Below are 17,945 nucleotides of genomic sequence, written 5' to 3'. Positions count from 1 at the left end.
TGCTGACATTTAATTGGTGGTGGCGCTGTTTGTATATAAGGGGCCCTCCCTCACCTGGTCAACATGTGTTTCCGGTTTAGACCTCTGTTGCTGTGCAGCGCCAGTAGCTCATTACCTGCATGCTTTTAGATTTGAGGTTTAACACTTATGTTTGCTATAGACGCTGCTGTTTGTCCTTGGTTGCTGTTTGCCTGTTGCCCTGTGGTTCCTGGTTGATGTCAGCTGTTATTTTGGTTGTCCGTCGGCAGTCCATTTGTCGCTCTGATTGCTGGCTTTCTGCCAGCCGTCGTGGTCAGCGTGAACCTGACTCCTGCCCCTTGTCCAGCTTGGCTGGTTCGGACTGGCGACCAGCTTGGACGGACTCTGCTGCCGCTCTTGAGTGGCGTCTGTGGCGTGGCATCCCAGGACGGATTCTTAATTGACAATTGCTGCTGATTGTTGACTGAACGACAATTATGAAATGACTCATGTAATTTGAATGTCTTTTATCTTGACAGGAAAGGCCAGTTCGTGGTGTTGGTGGTGGACTTTCCGGGTGGTGGTACTTTTTTGATTTGCTGCACAATTTTCTTTAGTTTTGTTGTTTTGTTTGCTGTGTTTCTTTTATTTAGGTCACTACCCTGAACTGCACTGCCACCCTTGACTTGAGCCGTCACTGTTATTTATTTAATGTGAGTGGTTTTAACTTGGTGTATTTTATTGATTAGCATGAACTGATGTAATAAATAAAATTATTGAAATTAGTGAGATTGTCTCAAGCCTCATATGTAGCGGCCTGTGTGCCTTGAAGATAACTTTTTGGGGATAAATTATTACAATTTTGTCTTAAAAATAGTTCTATTGAACCACACCGGTCCCACCACATTAGCATCAGCCAGTAGAGCTGATGCTAACATTAGCATCAGCCAGTAGAGCTGATGCTAACATTAGCATCAGCCCGTAGAGCTGATGCTAATATTAGCATCAGCCAGTAGAGCTGATGCTAATATTAGCATCAGCCCGTAGAGCTGATGCTAACATTAGCATCAGCCAGTAGAGCTGATGCTAATATTAGCATCAGCCAGTAGAGCTGATGCTAACATTAGCATCAGCCAGTAGAGCTGATGCTAACATTAGCATCAGCCCGTAGAGCTGATGCTAATATTAGCATCAGCCAGTAGAGCTGATGCTAATATTAGCATCAGCCCGTAGAGCTGATGCTAATATTAGCATCAGCCCGTAGAGCTGATGCTAATATTAGCATCAGCCAGTAGAGCTGATGCTAATATTAGCATCAGCCCGTAGAGCTGATGCTAATATTAGCATCAGCCCGTAGAGCTGATGCTAATATTAGCATCAGCCCGTAGAGCTGATGCTAATATTAGCATCAGCCAGTAGAGCTGATGCTAATATTAGCATCAGCCCGTAGAGCTGATGCTAATATTAGCATCAGCCAGTAGAGCTGATGCTAATATTAGCATCAGCCAGTAGAGCTGATGCTAATATTAGAAGCAGCCAATAATATTTCTGTTCATCAAACTGCAACTTTATCATTGAGCAGTTTTAGAATTTAGTTCTTGATTCTTAAATATTAAGTCGAAAAGACTTCAGTGAGCATCTTTGGACTGGAGGACCAGCTCAGAAGTTTACATACACATGCCTTCCATCAGGAGGGAAACCAGAGCCGGAGCTAGACCTTCAGAGTGAAGGGGGCCAAGGATGAGACAATTAACTCACATGGTATATTTCCACCCATCTATACATATTTATATCTCTCCATTTATATTTTTTCTCTGATATGTATCAGTTTTTCTTTCCAACCTCTGGCAGTCATAATTTAAACTTTAATCACCTGCATAGTGCAGATGATTGACACAGGCCTGACTAATTTAACAGGAGATCTTATTAAACTCACCAAAAACTAAAAATAATGGTGAGTTCTCTTTATTTCAGCATCATGTTTATTTAAAATCTGACATTTGGACGGTTTGGGTTAAATGCCCGACCCAACCTAAAATATTAAATGGCTTTAAAGTGAAATAAACAGGGAAAGATTTAAATTTAAACATGACATCATTAAATATTCATTATCAACCAGTCAGGCCAGTTCGGCCGATATATTCAAAGCATTACTGTTTTTCCTTTGGAGAAGTTTGTGTTAAGTCTTGAGTTTTCACTGATTAATTTCCATTTTGTCATATTTTTGATCCATCCTGAACTCTGACTCAGCCCAGAACCAGGAAGAAAACCTCCTTACAATCAACTGGATATTCTGTCTTTTGAGGGAATTTGTGCCTCAGCTAAAATAATCCCGTATCGCTGACAGTCCTTTTAATTTGCGGCGATGCTGCGTGCGTGTGTGCATGCTGATGGCGCATTTCATCGTGAGGAAATTGCCTTAGGAATGAAGCTAATCCATTCTTTCCAGATCAAAAGTGACCAGAATAGCAGAGAGGAAGCTGCGGCGCTTTCACACTGAAATTAATTCTGATTAGCTGCAGATTTCAGCTGCGCGTCTCCATCTGCAGAGACAAAATGAGGATATTTACAAGAGAGGACTGGTTCAGAAGGTGCCACCAAACAAACATGGCTGTTGATCAGTTTGCAAAACATGTGAATAAAGTGAAACTATTTTGCATGAGTGCCATAACCTCAGTCTGCCTGGTATCTAGAAAGATGACAATTGTTCAAATTGAACAAACGTGACATTAAGTATCGAGCTCCTGACAGGAAATCCTCAGTCAAACCATCAAAAGTTCACAGATGTCGGCGCTGCTGGTGCAGCGATGTTCGCGTCGGGGTTGGAATCGGTTCACACAGACGTCTGACTGCGACGGTTTTTTATTAGTATCCTGAACAAACATGCAGAAAAACGATCAGATTTCAGCGAGAGCCTGGAACTGATGAGCTACGTGGAGAACGCAGCTTTCGTTGAATAAAACGCAACATGGCGGCTCGACTGCAGAGGCTTAAAACCATCAGATCCATCTTAGGTCCAATGATCAGGTATTTTTCGGATCAAAGGTCAGAATTGGGCCATTGAGCCATGAAAAGAGGAGTTGCCTTTTCTTGGTGTGTGATGGAGTCGATGCTCAGGGTTCTTCATCTCTTCGTCAGCTTGATGAGTTTCTCTGGTTCTGGAGCTGCTGGCCCAGCAGGTCGCTGACCTTTCACCTCTAAGAAGTTGGTGAATTTTCTCTTTGCGGAGCATCCACTCTGTTTGTGGAAACGTTCAGCCAACTTGTTGCTGCTCACATTCCTGACATTTGAAGGAAATTGATGCCTGCTGCATTCGGAGGCTCCGGCTGCTGCAGCGCATGTTCCAAATGTCAGAGTGTGGCTCGTTCTCCTCTCAGTCAGGTAAGAGGGTTCAGCCGATACGGCTCCTCCTGCAGGCTGCTGATGTGTGTGTGTGATTCATTCAGGTGCGTTAATCCATTCATCCCGCTCACTGTCCCCGGCCATCCTTCATGCTTCTCATCTCCAATCATCTCCATTCTCCTCCTCCAACCTCTGGCAGCCCAACCAATCCTCTGGACCGTCTTCAAAGGGTTTCATGCTTCTGAATCAAAATCAGGACACACACACACACACACACACACACACACACACACACACACACACACACACACACACACACACACACACACTCCTGCAGCTCATTCCACTCTGCATCATGCAGCCTTCGGTGGGCAGCAGAGTTTCATTCAGACTCTCTGCAGGTTCAGTGAACCAAATGTTTCCATTCTCCTGATTTCCATGAACTCCATCCTGTTCCCTCCATCCTGTTCCCTCCATCCTGTTCCCTCCATCCTGTTCCCTCCATCCTGTTCCCTCCATCCTCCTGTTCCCTCCATCCTCCTGTTCCCTCCATCCTCCTGTTCCCTCCATCCTGTTCCCTCCATGCCATCACTTGATCTTGGGTGATTCAGATCAGAGCGTCTCTTCCCACAGCGCCTGACTTTGTGAACATCTCCATAAGTGATGTTGTATTTATGCAGATAATCCCTGAATCCTGTTTTTACCTGCAGCTGTTTGCTATGAAAGTTACAAAGCAAATCCATGCAGCAGGAGTTTGTAGTGATTTGTTGGTCTCTGCTGTTTCAGTCCTCTGAAACAAAAATGATGGAAGGAAACGGTCCATGCGGTCCATGCGGTCCATGCGATCCATGCGGTCCATACGGTCCATGCGGTCCATGCGATCCATACGGTCCATGGGGTCCATGGAGTCCAGGCGGTCCATACGGTCCATGGGGTCCAGGCGGTCCATACAGTCCATACGGTCCATGGGGTCCAGGCGGTCCAGGCGGTCCATACAGTCCATACGGTCCATACGGTCCATGCGGTCCATACAGTCCATACAGTCCATACGGTCCATGGGGTCCAGGCGGTCCATACAGTCCATACGGTCCATACGGTCCAGGCGGTCCATACAGTCCATACGGTCCATATGGTCCATGGGGTCCAGGCGGTCCATACGGTCCATACAGTCCATACGGTCCATGGGGTCCAGGCGGTCCATACGGTCCATACGGTCCATGGGGTCCAGGCGGTCCATACGGTCCATGGGGTCCAGGCGGTCCATACAGTCCATACGGTCCATGGGGTCCAGGCGGTCCATACGGTCCATACGGTCCATGGGGTCCAGGCGGTCCATACGGTCCATACGGTCCATGGGGTCCAGGCGGTCCATACGGTCCATACGGTCCATGCGGTCCATGCGGTCCATACGGTCCATGCGGTCCATGCGATCCATACGGTCCATGGGGTCCATGGAGTCCAGGCGGTCCAGGCGGTCCATACAGTCCATACGGTCCATGGGGTCCAGGCGGTCCATATGGTCCATGGGGTCCAGGCGGTCCATACAGTCCATACGGTCCATGGGGTCCAGGCGGTCCAGGCGGTCCATACAGTCCATACGGTCCATACGGTCCATGGGGTCCATGGGGTCCAGGCGGTCCATACAGTCCATACGGTCCATGCGGTCCATACAGTCCATACGGTCCATATGGTCCATGGGGTCCAGGCGGTCCATACAGTCCATACGGTCCATGGGGTCCAGGCGGTCCATACGGTCCATACGGTCCATGGGGTCCAGGCGGTCCATACGGTCCATGCGGTCCATACAGTCCATACGGTCCATGAGGTCCATACGGTCCATACGGTCGAGGCGGTCCATGCGGTCCATACGGTCCATACGGTTGAGGCGGTCCATGCGGTCCGTCCGGTTCATATCTGAGTTCAGGGAGACAAACTTGAACTCATCATGTCTGTCTCGCTTCACTTCCTGTATTCATCAAAGCAGCTTCAGAGTTGTTTGCATGTTTGGAACACTAATAGATATTTCAGAAGTTATGCGATTTGTTGATGTCGAGTTTCATAATCACAAAGGAAGTGACGTCAGCTGCGGCTGCGGCGTCTTTCCATCACGTTTCATCAAATGGAGATGAGATCACATGACGCTCTGCCGCCACAGGTCTCCATAGAGACGGAGGATCTCAGAGGGACCATCTGCAGCCCGTCGGTCCGGTACCCGGTCCCCCCGGTCCCCCCGGTCCAGTACCCTGGTCTGTACCGAACTCCTGCAGCGTCTTCAGGTCCACTTTGACAGCGAGGCTCGCTTCACCAAAACTCTGGAGGAAACGAGCCTCATTTAAATATTTCTTGAATGTGTGTGAATAAAAAGTAAAAGCTGTTATCCTGCAGCGTTCAGTTCGTTCCAGGACGATTCAGGTACCAAACCATCTGTTTGGTCCCAAAGCTGCAGGATGAACTTGGCCAGTTTTCTCTGGATAGCAGCGAAGCACGGAGGTGGAAGTGTCATGCTGTGTGGATGTGGAGTCCAAACATCTTCCTATCGAACACAAGGTGTCCTAACTTTCCCCTCATTTAAAGGACCAATGTTTAAAATCATCTGGCTATGAAGTGATTTATCTCCCAGTTTCCTGGAGGACTTGCTCATTATTTCACCGTCATGCTGTGGGTTCTGTCGCATTTGGACCAGAAAATTGTTCCATCAAAGAATAAAGAGTTGTTAGACGCTGACAGCAACAACAGAAATATGATTAAATATTTAAATCGGAGACTTTAGTTTCAGCTCAGACTGTCTGACATCCTGAGTTTTAGAAAGCAAGAACATCTCTGAACACAACTGTGAGAGAAACACAGTCATCTGCATTATGGCTGCTAGAAGCTGGAATATTTAGTAATATTTAGTCATGAGGAATAAATAAAGGCCTAAATTAGGAGACTTTAAATGCTGCTGCTGTTTTAATGTGTGGCTTTAATCTGCTGCAGGTTCTCAGGATGGAAATCAGGTTAAATCAACTGGACTGGAAACAGACATGAAGATGAGTCAACATCACCTAAACATGTAAATACATCAGAGTCAATAACAAGACAAGTTAAATCCCACATCAAGATTATGAAGAAAAAGTTCAGAGAATGTTTGAGTCTGCAGACAAACAGTTTGGATGTTAATATGAGAAATAATCTGTTTCCATAAAGTGAGTGGAAGCTGTTATTAGAGGAAATGTGTGATGAGTCATTAACCGTCAGACTGAAATCATTTTGTGTTTCTGCTACGTCTTTGCAGCCGCAGCTTTCAAAATGGCTCTTTAAACAAACACTGGCTATTAAATAATTACATGCAAATTGGCCAACAAATAACAACATGATTAATCCAGGGATGGGTCAAATGGAGCCGTTTCAGGACGAAGACGTCTGAGGCCCGTCCATAGCAGCAATAATTGGCTCTGGTGAGGGATGAAGATCTGGATTGATAATGGCTTCAGCTGAGAGCTTGATTACCGAGCGGCTCTCTGCTGGAAATACTCCAGTCTGACGCTCTAATTGAAGAGCTTTCAACGCTAAACTGGAGCTTCCTAAATCATCTCTAATCATTCACACAAACCACCACACTGGGAAAGTTCCAACTGGTAATACTGGTGTTACTGGGCTCATGAGCTGCTTCATCAGACTAGAAATGTTACTTGGTGACCTCAGCAGTTTATAAAATGTTTTAATCTGTAGCGGTGCTTTGAGGACGGATCCCAACGCTGCAGCTGTTTCTGCAACATCTGCAGCTTTCAGGCCTCGATGCTTTAAATCTCGACAGCAAAAGAACAACAATCACTTTTAGCTTTAAGTGTTTATTTGAAATAAAATTACTCTGGCAGACTGGTTCCAAACCGGTTCCAAACCGGTTCCAAACCGGTTCCAAACCGGTTCCAAACCGGTTCCAAACCGGTTCCAAACCGGTTCCAAACCGGTTCCAAACCGGTTCCAAACTGGTTCCGATACATGGAAGCAACATTGCATCATTGCATCGCTAAATCGTTGCATCTGCATTTTGGAAATATCTAATAATTTTGTTACTTTAGACATTTTCAGAAAATAACAAACTAAAGTTAAAATTAGATCATGGAAATGATCCATTATCATCATTGGACTGAATATTGATACTTGCAGTTCAGAATCAATTTTACAGCATAAAGCTCTGATATCAGAGCCATCAGTCCACACACACACACACACACACACACACACACACACACACACACACACACACACACACACACACACACACACACACACACACACACCTATGAGGAGGCCAGAAGCACACACCTATGTGTGTGTGTGTGTGTGTGTGTCTCTGTGTGTGTGTGTGTGTGTGTGTGTGTGTGTGTGTCTCTGTGTGTGTGTGTGTGTGTCTCTGTGTGTGTGTCTCTGTGTGTGTGTGTGTGTGTGTGTGTCTGTGTGTGTGTGTGTGTGTGTGTGTGTGTGTGTGTCTCTGTGTGTGTGTGTGTGTGTGTGTCTCTGTGTGTGTGTCTCTGTGTGTGTGTGTGTGTGTGTGTGTCTGTGTGTGTGTGTGTGTGTGTGTGTGTGTGTCTCTGTGTGTGTGTGTGTGTGTGTGTGCGTGTGTGTGTGTGTGTGTGTCTCTGTGTGTGTGTGTGTGTGTGTGTGTGTCTCTGTGTGTGTGTGTGTGTGTGTGTGTGTGTCTGTGTGTGTGTGTGTGTGTGTGTGTGTGTGTGTGTGTCTCTGTGTGTGTGTGTGTGTGTGCGTGTGTGTGTGTGTGTGTGTCTGTGTGTGTGTGTGTGTGTGTGTGTGTGTGCGGTTGTGCTGCTTCTGGCCTCCTCCTCTCATTTTAATGCTCCATTAAACTGAAGCGTTTCTTCTGGTCGTTCTGGACGTTTGCAGGATCAGATTATTGCGTTAAATCTTCTTGCTAAAGAGGCGCAGGGCGAGCAGAGCGGCCATTTTGACATTACGGCCGATCCTTCCTGATGTCTGCTCCGTCTCTTCTCATCATGTCTCCGTGGTCTCGGCCGCTGTGGAGCTCATTTAGCCGCCTGTTCCTGTCTTTGAGAGGCCGGTCGACTCTTTGCTCAGCCTTCTTCTTCCAGCGCCTCCTGATCTTCTCTCAGTTTTTCCTTTCGTGTCTCTGAGGCAACACAGACTAAATGTAGTTGATCATTTAGTCTCTGATGGAAACCGTTTTCATGTTATCAGACGAGGCTGGATGAACATCTGATGGTTTTAACCACTTTTAAATAGTTACTTCAAGAACCTGAACGCTCTAATAAATTGGAGGATTTCTGAACTTACACTGTTTGCACTCTGGAGAACAGTTATATCCAAATAACTGATGCAACTTTTAATACATCAGTGGATGAAAAGTAGTGCTGCAGTGTGAATGGTCAAACATAAAAGCTTCTTTATCTGCATTAGTTCAGGGTCAGCCTCTGGCTTCTGTTTGTTTTGTTCTGTGATCTGTTTCCGTCACAGATTTTATTTTTATGTTTGGCTTCATTTCTTAGAAAGGTCAGATGTGCGTCTTTCCTTCTCTGAGCGAACGCTGCAGCAGCAGGACGAACTGCGACGTTTTGCAGACGTGTTGGGACGTTCAAGGAGCGAATGGCGGTTCAGTAAATCTCTGTCTCCAGCAGGAGGTCCCCTGTGTGATATGGATTGTTTTCAAGTAACAGGCGGTGAAAATGGCCTTCTCATTATTTTTAATGGCTGTTTGTTTGTGCTGCAGTGGAGCCGAGCTGCGAGCGGGAGGAAAAAGTTAGAGATGCTCATGCAGAGAAGAGACTTTGTGTTAATCCGTGTTCACTGTGGAGTCATGGAAACCGAGCGTTGCGGTGAGGACCGCAGCCTCGGAAGCTCTCGCATGCTGCTGCATGCTGCTGCTGCAGCAGCTGCTGCAGCACTCACGCCAAGCTAATTGGGATCATTTTCTACCCAAAGCTGATTTGGTCGGCGAGTCCCAAACCAAACCAGCAGCTCTGCGGTCAGGAACTTCCTCTAACCCTGCAGCTCCGTCAGAGCTGAACAAAATGACATTTTCTCACCATCGAAATGGTTTTAATTAAGCCTCCCATGTGGCCATGGCAGCATCACGGAGGAGATGCCGCCGCCGCAGCATCACGGAGGAGATGCCGCCGCTGAATGAAGGACCAGTGGTTGGGTGTCATGTCCTTCATGACGACTGCTCAGGTTGCTACAGATGCTTCCTGATGAAGGCCAGACACAGAAGAGGACTACAGCACAGGGCATTCTGGGTAAATGCAACCGAAGCTAACGTGTTAGCCCAGTTATTAAACAATCTAGTTTAATCTGGAGGAGGTGGAGGAGAGTTTGACCTGCTTTACAGCAAAGCAGCTCGTTGGACCTCAAAGTTCTCGTCTGGAGCTTGTTGTCCTGCAGCAGCGTTGGACATGAGAGGACGAGACCGGACTTTGAAACATGTCTGTTTAGGAGAAAACACAGGAAGAACCTGCAGCACACACACACACACACATGCACACACACGTTAAATCAGAAAACATCCTGTGACCTGCTCGTGTCGGGAGAAACATGAGGTCATTAGACGTGAAACTGCTTCCACTAACTGCACCAGTCAGAGATCAGACTTGGATCAAAACGTTTCGATGTTTTAATGACTGTTCAGCAGGGGGAAGAGAGCGAGGAGAGGAGCAGGATGATGAAGGAACGCGGTCCGGCTCGGTTTCTCCTCCGGGTTCAGAGACCAATCGATGGGCTGGGACTGCCAGGCTGGGACTGCCAGGCTGGGACTGCCAGGCTAACACTGCCGGCTGAGGCCCGGCTGAGGCCCGGTTGGGGTGCCTCATCCATCACCGAGGAGGAGCAAAGGAAGGATGATCCAGACGGATCACTGGGGAGGGTTTCCGCCGCCTGAACCTGATTCTAATAAAAGTGCTAATATCGCAGCAGGAAGTCCTGCATGTGTCTGTGGGCCTTCAGACAGAGAGATGAATGTCTCTCCTGAGATGTTAATCCATATCTCACATATTGCTGCTGCAGCCGGAACATCACAGCCCTGATGCATCATGGGGGATTGGGAGAGCTAAAGATGTTTCCTCCTCATCAGAGAGAATAAACCAGAGGTTCATTGTCTGGCCAGGAAGTCTGCAGCACAAACCAAACATCATATCCTGAACTCAGAGAAGCTTTAATGTGAAGCTCCACCATCCAACGCTGGACCTCAAACAGCTTCAGGTTAAACATGAAAAATGTTTCCAGGAGTTTTTCAGCCATAAATCATTTTCCAGGTTTGAGCTCCTCCTGCAGTTTTGGACATAGAAACTTTTTATTCTGTGTTTTTACAGAAACTGAGCCAGTTTAGTTGATTTCAAAGCTTTTAATTATGTTTTAATTAATGATCTACAAAATGACAGCAAGAAAAATAAAAATATTTATTGTGAGGTCACATCTGATTTTCTGATTGGCGCCATGACTCTCCTTCTTTGCCACCCATCTGTCTGTGGGGCTCAGCGCTGCCCCCTGTCAGTGAAGTGCAGCAAAATACTTTAGTCTTTTCAGTTTTTGTTTCCATTCAGACGATTTAGTTTCATTATTCCAGTTTTGCAGTCAATGGAAACGCAGCCACTGATGAGAGCCTGAGTGAAGTTCATCATTTAACCTGCATGATGATGAAACTTTCCTCCTGTTCTGCTCTCGGCTCTGTGCGTATGGAAGTCAGTTAGAGCCAATAATCTGTGTGTATTTTTGAACCAGAATTTGAATTATTTGCTGTTCTGAGCTTCGTTTCCAGCCGGTTCGGCCTCCTGAGAGAAAAACTCAGACTGGTTTACGTTTCTGAACTTACTGGTTTTGCTGTCAGGGGGTTTTCCACCAGTTGCTTTGATTTCTTACTGGTTCGTGTTGCTGGATGATCTGCTGATCATTTCAGCTGCAACAAATTCAGTTCAACCAGAGGAATAATTAGCCTGGAAGAAAGAAAACATTCAGTTTAAATGCTTCAGTTTCTGCTGTTTGTTAAAAGTCTTTGACTGATGTAAATTATATTTCTCAGTAATTTAAATGTTATGAATTGGACAGAAATGACTTTTAATTATCAACTTATTATTGACTCTTTATCATCTTAATTGATTTTAGTACGTCTGCTGATAAAATCAGAGGTACTGAGATACGGACATTTTAAACGTTGCCTGCAGTTGTGTGCCGCCATGGAGACGGGTACGCCGGTTTTAGAGGTGAGGAAGTTAAATGAGAATGACTCCAGCTTTACAGCCAGAGAGATTATAAACTGCCGTCGTTAAACCAGCAGCGTTTCCCCAACCGAAGGTTTTGAACGTCCAGCTGAAGACGAAGGGACGGATTGTGGCGACCAGTCCTGAGGTCGTGTGTCAGGAAGGCGGCTTGCTCAGCTGCTTCTGGCTTTATGCAGAGTTATCGTCATGTTGTCTTTGTTCTGCTGGAGGAGCCGTGAGCTTCTGCAGCGCAGCACCGAAAACCGAGACAGAAAAATGAGACAGAAAAATGAGACAGAAAAATGAGATAATTCCTGGATGTGCTAAAATAAACTGGAAGAGAAGATGAAGCTTTTAAAACAAACTTGGAATCAAAATCAGAAGCAGCAGCTGGACATCATCAACGACTCCTAAACGTTTCTGATTCAGGTTCACCTCAAAGAAAGATCATCAATAACATTGATTATCAGTTATTATCTCATGAGGTTCGTCGGCTTTGGCGACAGAATGATACAGAATAACCTGAAGACTTGATGGCTGAATAAATCATATTCACCAATTGTTAAACTGACACTCTGAAAATACTGACGATGTGCTGAATGTTGGACTCGTCCTCTCTGTTGGTTGGATCGGTCACTTTAATCTGTATTTTCACTAAAAAATGAAACATTTCTGATCAGAACTTTTTACAGGTTTCAAGATTATCGTCTGGTTGTGTTTGTGTTATTTGGGTCATTATTTTTCTATGAACATTAAAGTTGGAGAATCCCTCACTGTTGCTGAAATGCTCCGTAAAGAGATTTAATCCGGATTAAATCTGGACCAGATTAGATGGTTTATGATCGGATATGAACCGGATCTGTTCATGTGGATTCATACAATATTAATAGTTTATTAATATAACTGCATTAAGTTTTAATAAACTGCATTAAAACTAATGCAGTTTATGTAATGATGCCATGACTGGGCTGCTGCGGCCAATATCAATATTTGACCTGCAGTGGAGGACGATCAATAAATGTTCCTGCAGCTGCAGCCGTCATGATGGGAGGCGGCGACCCAATCACCCAGGGAACCGAATCAGCGCCTGACCCGGTACGGACCGTTCACCGGAGCCGGCCCAGAGTGACCTCAACATTTTGTTTAAAGATAATTACAAAAATCAATTCCACTACAACAGATCTTTACCGGGATCTAAACCAGGATATAAACCAGGATCTAAACCGGGATTTAAACCGGGATCTCAACCGGGATCTACACCGGGATCTAAACCGGGATCTAAACCAGAATCTAAACCGTGATCTAAACAGGGATCTTAACCGGGATTTTAACCGGGATCTTAAACGGAATCTAAACCGGGATCTAAACCGGGATCTTAACCTGGATCTTAACCGGAATCTAAACCGGGATCTAAACCGGGATATAAACCGGGATCTTAACCGGGATCTAAACCGGGATCTTAACCGGGATCTTAACCGGGATCTAAACCAGGATATAAACCGGGATCTTAACCGGGATCTAAACCGGGATCTTAACCGAGATCTAAACCGGGATCTTAACCGGAATCTAAACCGGGATCTAAACCGGGATCTTAACCGAGATCTAAACCGGGATCTTAACCGGGATCTAAACCAGGATCTAAACCGGGATCTAAACCGGGATCTTAACCGGGATCTTAACCGGGATCTTAACCGGGATCTAAACCAGGATATAAACCGGGATCTAAACCGGGATCTTAACCGGGATCTAAACCGGGATCTAAACCAGGATATAAACCGGGATCTAAACCGGGATCTTAACTGGGATCTAAACCAGGATCTTAACCGGGATCTAAACCGGGATCTTAACCGGAATCTAAACCGGGATCTAAACCAGGATCTTAACCGGGATCTAAACCGGGATCTTAACCGAGATCTAAACCGTGATCTAAACCGGGATCTAAACCGGGATCTTAACCGGGATCTTAACCGGGATCTTAACCGGAATCTAAACCGGGATCTAAACCGGGATCTTAACCTGGATCTAAACCGGAATCTAAACCGGGATCTAAACCGGGATCTAAACCGGAATCTAAACCGGGATCTAAACCGGGATCTAAACCGGGATCTAAACCGGGATCTTAACCGGAATCTAAACCGGGATCTAAACCGGGATATAAACCGGGATCTTAACCGGGATCTAAACCGGGATCTTAACCGGGATCTTAACCGGGATCTAAACCAGGATATAAACCGGGATCTAAACCGGGATCTTAACCGGGATCTAAACCGGGATCTAAACCAGGATATAAACCGGGATCTAAACCGGGATCTAAACTGGGATCTAAACCGGGATCTTAACTGGGATCTAAACCAGGATCTAAACCGGGATCTAAACCGGGATCTTAACCGGGATCTAAACCGGGATCTAAACCAGGATCTTAACCGGGATCTAAACCAGGATCTTAACCGGGATCTAAACCGGGATCTTAACCGAGATCTAAACCGGGATCTTAACCGGAATCTAAACCGGGATCTTAACCGGGATCTTAACCGGGATCTAAACCGGGATATAAACCGGGATATAAACCGGGATCTTAACCGGGATCTAAACCGGGATCTAAACCAGGATATAAACCGGGATCTAAACCGGGATCTTAACTGGGATCTAAACCAGGATCTTAACCCGGATCTAAACCGGGATCTAAACCGGGATCTTAACCGGGATCTAAACCGGGATCTAAACCGGGATCTAAACCGGGATCTTAACCGGGATCTAAACCGGGTTCTAAACCGGGATCTAAACCAGGATATAAACCGGGATCTAAACCGGTATCTTAACCGGGATCTAAACCGGGATCTTAACCGAGATCTAAACCGTGATCTAAACCTGGATCTAAACTGGGATCTAAACCGGGATCTTAACTGGGATCTAAACTGGGATCTAAACCGGGATCTAAACCGGGATCTAAACCGGGATCTTAACCGGGATCTAAACCGGGATCTAAACCAGGATCTTAACCGGGATCTAAACCAGGATCTTAACCGGGATCTAAACCGGGATCTTAACCGAGATCTAAACCGGGATCTTAACCGGAATCTAAACCGGGATCTAAACCGGGATCTTAACCGAGATCTAAACCGGGATCTTAACCGGGATCTAAACCAGGATATAAACCGGGATCTAAACCGGGATCTTAACCGGGATCTAAACCGGGATCTAAACCGGGATCTAAACCGGGATCTTAACCGAGATCTAAACCGGGATCTTAACCGGGATCTTAACCGGGATCTAAACCAGGATATAAACCGGGATCTAAACCGGGATCTTAACCGGGATCTAAACCGGGATCTAAACCAGGATATAAACTGGGATCTAAACCGGGATCTTAACTGGGATCTAAACCAGGATCTTAACCCGGATCTAAACCGGGATCTAAACCGGGATCTTAACCGGGATCTAAACCGGGATCTAAACCGGGATCTTAACCGGGATCTAAACCGGGATCTAAACCGGGATCTTAACCGGGATCTAAACCGGGATCTAAACCGGGATCTTAACCGGGATCTAAACCAGGATCTTAACCGGGATCTAAACCGGGATCTTAACCCGGATCTAAACCGGGATCTAAACCGGGATCTAAACCGGGATCTTAACCGAGATCTAAACCGGGATCTTAACCGGGATCTAAACCAGGATATAATCCGGGATCTAAACCGGGATCTTAACCGGGATCTTAACCGGGATCTAAACCCGGATCTAAACCGGGATCTAAACCGGGATCTTAACGGAGATCTAAACCGGGATCTTAACCGGGATCTAAACCAGGATATAAACCGGGATCTTAACCGGGATCTAAACCGGGATCTAAACCGGGATCTTAACCAAGATCTAAACCGGGATCTAAACCAGGATATAAACCGGGATCTAAACCGGGATCTTAACGGAGATCTAAACCGGGATCTTAACCGGGATCTAAACCAGGATATAAACCGGGATCTTAACCGGGATCTAAACCGGGATCTAAACCGGGATCTTAACCAAGATCTAAACCGGGATCTAAACCAGGATATAAACCGGGATCTAAACCGGGATCTTAACCGGGATCTAAACCGGGATCTAAACCAGGATCTTAACCGGGATCTAAACCAGGATCTTAACCGGGATCTAAACCGGGATCTAAACCGGGATCTTAACCGGGATCTAAACCGGGATCTAAACCAGGATCTTAACCGGGATCTAAACCGGGATCTTAACTGGGATCTAAACCGGGATCTAAACCAGGATCTTAACCGGGATCTAAACCAGGATCTAAACCGGGATCTAAACTGGGATCTTAACCGAGATCTAAACCGGGATCTTAACCGGGATCTAAACCAGGATATAAACCGGGATCTAAACCGGGATCTTAACCGGGATCTAAACCGGGATCTAAACCGGGATCTAAACCGGGATCTTAACCGAGATCTAAACCGGGATCTTAACCGGGATCTTAACCGGGATCTAAACCAGGATCTAAACCGGGATCTAAACCAGGATATAAACCGGGATCTAAACTGGGATCTTAACTGGGATCTAAACCAGGATCTTAACCCGGATCTAAACCGGGATCTAAACCAGGATCTTAACCGGGATCTAAACCGGGATCTTAACCGGGATCTAAACCGGGATCTAAACCGGGATCTAAACTGGGATCTTAACCGAGATCTAAACCGGGATCTTAACCGGGATCTAAACCAGGATATAAACCGGGATCTAAACCGGGATCTTAACCGGGATCTAAACCGGGATCTAAACCGGGATCTAAACCGGGATCTAAACCGGGATCTAAACCAGGATATAAACCGGGATCTAAACTGGGATCTTAACTGGGATCTAAACCAGGATCTTAACCCGGATCTAAACCGGGATCTAAACCAGGATCTTAACCGGGATCTAAACCGGGATCTTAACCGGGATCTAAACCAGGATATAATCCGGGATCTAAACCGGGATCTTAACCGGGATCTAAACTGGGATCTTAACTGGGATCTAAACCAGGATCTTAACCTGGATCTTAACTGGGATCTAAACCAGGATCTTAACCGGGATCTAAACCGGGATCTTAACCGGGATCTAAACCAGGATATAATCCGGGATCTAAACCGGGATCTTAACCGGGATCTTAACCGGGATCTAAACCCGGATCTAAACCGGGATCTAAACCGGGATCTTAACCGAGATCTAAACCGGGATCTTAACCGGGATCTAAACCAGGATATAAACCGGGATCTAAACCGGGATCTTAACCGGGATCTAAACCGGGATCTAAACCAGGATCTTAACCGGGATCTAAACCAGGATCTTAACCGGGATCTAAACCGGGATCTAAACCGGGATCTTAACCGGGATCTAAACCGGGATCTAAACCAGGATCTTAACCGGGATCTAAACCAGGATCTTAACCGGGATCTAAACCGGGATCTAAACCAGGATCTTAACCGGGATCTAAACCAGGATCTTAACCGGGATCTAAACCGGGATCTAAACTGGGATCTTAACCGAGATCTAAACCGGGATCTTAACCGGGATCTAAACCAGGATATAAACCGGGATCTAAACCGGGATCTTAACCGGGATCTAAACCGGGATCTAAACCGGGATCTAAACCGGGATCTTAACCGAGATCTAAACCGGGATCTTAACCGGGATCTTAACCGGGATCTAAACCAGGATATAAACCGGGATCTAAACCGGGATCTTAACCGGGATCTAAACCGGGATCTAAACCAGGATATAAACTGGGATCTAAACCGGGATCTTAACTGGGATCTAAACCAGGATCTTAACCCGGATCTAAACCGGGATCTAAACCGGGATCTTAACCGGGATCTAAACCGGGATCTAAACCGGGATCTTAACCGGGATCTAAACCGGGATCTAAACCAGGATCTTAACCGGGATCTAAACCGGGATCTAAACCAGGATCTTAACCGGGATCTAAACCAGGATCTTAACCGGGATCTAAACCGGGATCTTAACCCGGATCTAAACCGGGATCTAAACCGGGATCTAAACCGGGATCTTAACCGAGATCTAAACCGGGATCTTAACCGGGATCTAAACCAGGATATAATCCGGGATCTAAACCGGGATCTTAACCGGGATCTTAACCGGGATCTAAACCCGGATCTAAACCGGGATCTAAACCGGGATCTTAACCGAGATCTAAACCGGGATCTTAACCGGGATCTAAACCAGGATATAAACCGGGATCTTAACCGGGATCTAAACCGGGATCTAAACCGGGATCTTAACCAAGATCTAAACCGGGATCTAAACCAGGATATAAACCGGGATCTAAACCGGGATCTTAACCGGGATCTAAACCGGGATCTAAACCAGGATCTTAACCGGGATCTAAACCAGGATCTTAACCGGGATCTAAACCGGGATCTAAACCGGGATCTTAACCGGGATCTAAAC

General features: G+C 46.2%; 1 long non-coding RNA gene across 1 annotated transcript in view; it reads right to left on the bottom strand.

The window, feature by feature from the left end:
• Positions 1–10,652: 10,652 nt before the first annotated feature.
• LOC129366319 (uncharacterized) overlaps positions 10,653–17,945 on the bottom strand; it is an 11,616-nt gene continuing 4,323 nt past the window's right edge. The window contains exons 2-3 of the long non-coding RNA XR_008606606.1: positions 11,446–11,744; positions 10,653–11,237 (exon numbers count right to left, since the gene is read on the bottom strand). This is a non-coding gene — a long non-coding RNA (uncharacterized LOC129366319). The remainder of the gene's footprint in view (positions 11,238–11,445; positions 11,745–17,945) is intronic.

The sequence above is a fragment of the Poeciliopsis prolifica genome, unplaced genomic scaffold (genome assembly GCF_027474105.1).
Source record: "Poeciliopsis prolifica strain line A6 unplaced genomic scaffold, Auburn_PproV2 SCAFFOLD001, whole genome shotgun sequence".
NCBI lineage: Eukaryota > Metazoa > Chordata > Actinopteri > Cyprinodontiformes > Poeciliidae > Poeciliopsis > Poeciliopsis prolifica.
The sequence above is the reverse complement of the archived record's forward strand: the minus strand, read 5'-3'. Positions and strand labels throughout refer to the sequence as shown.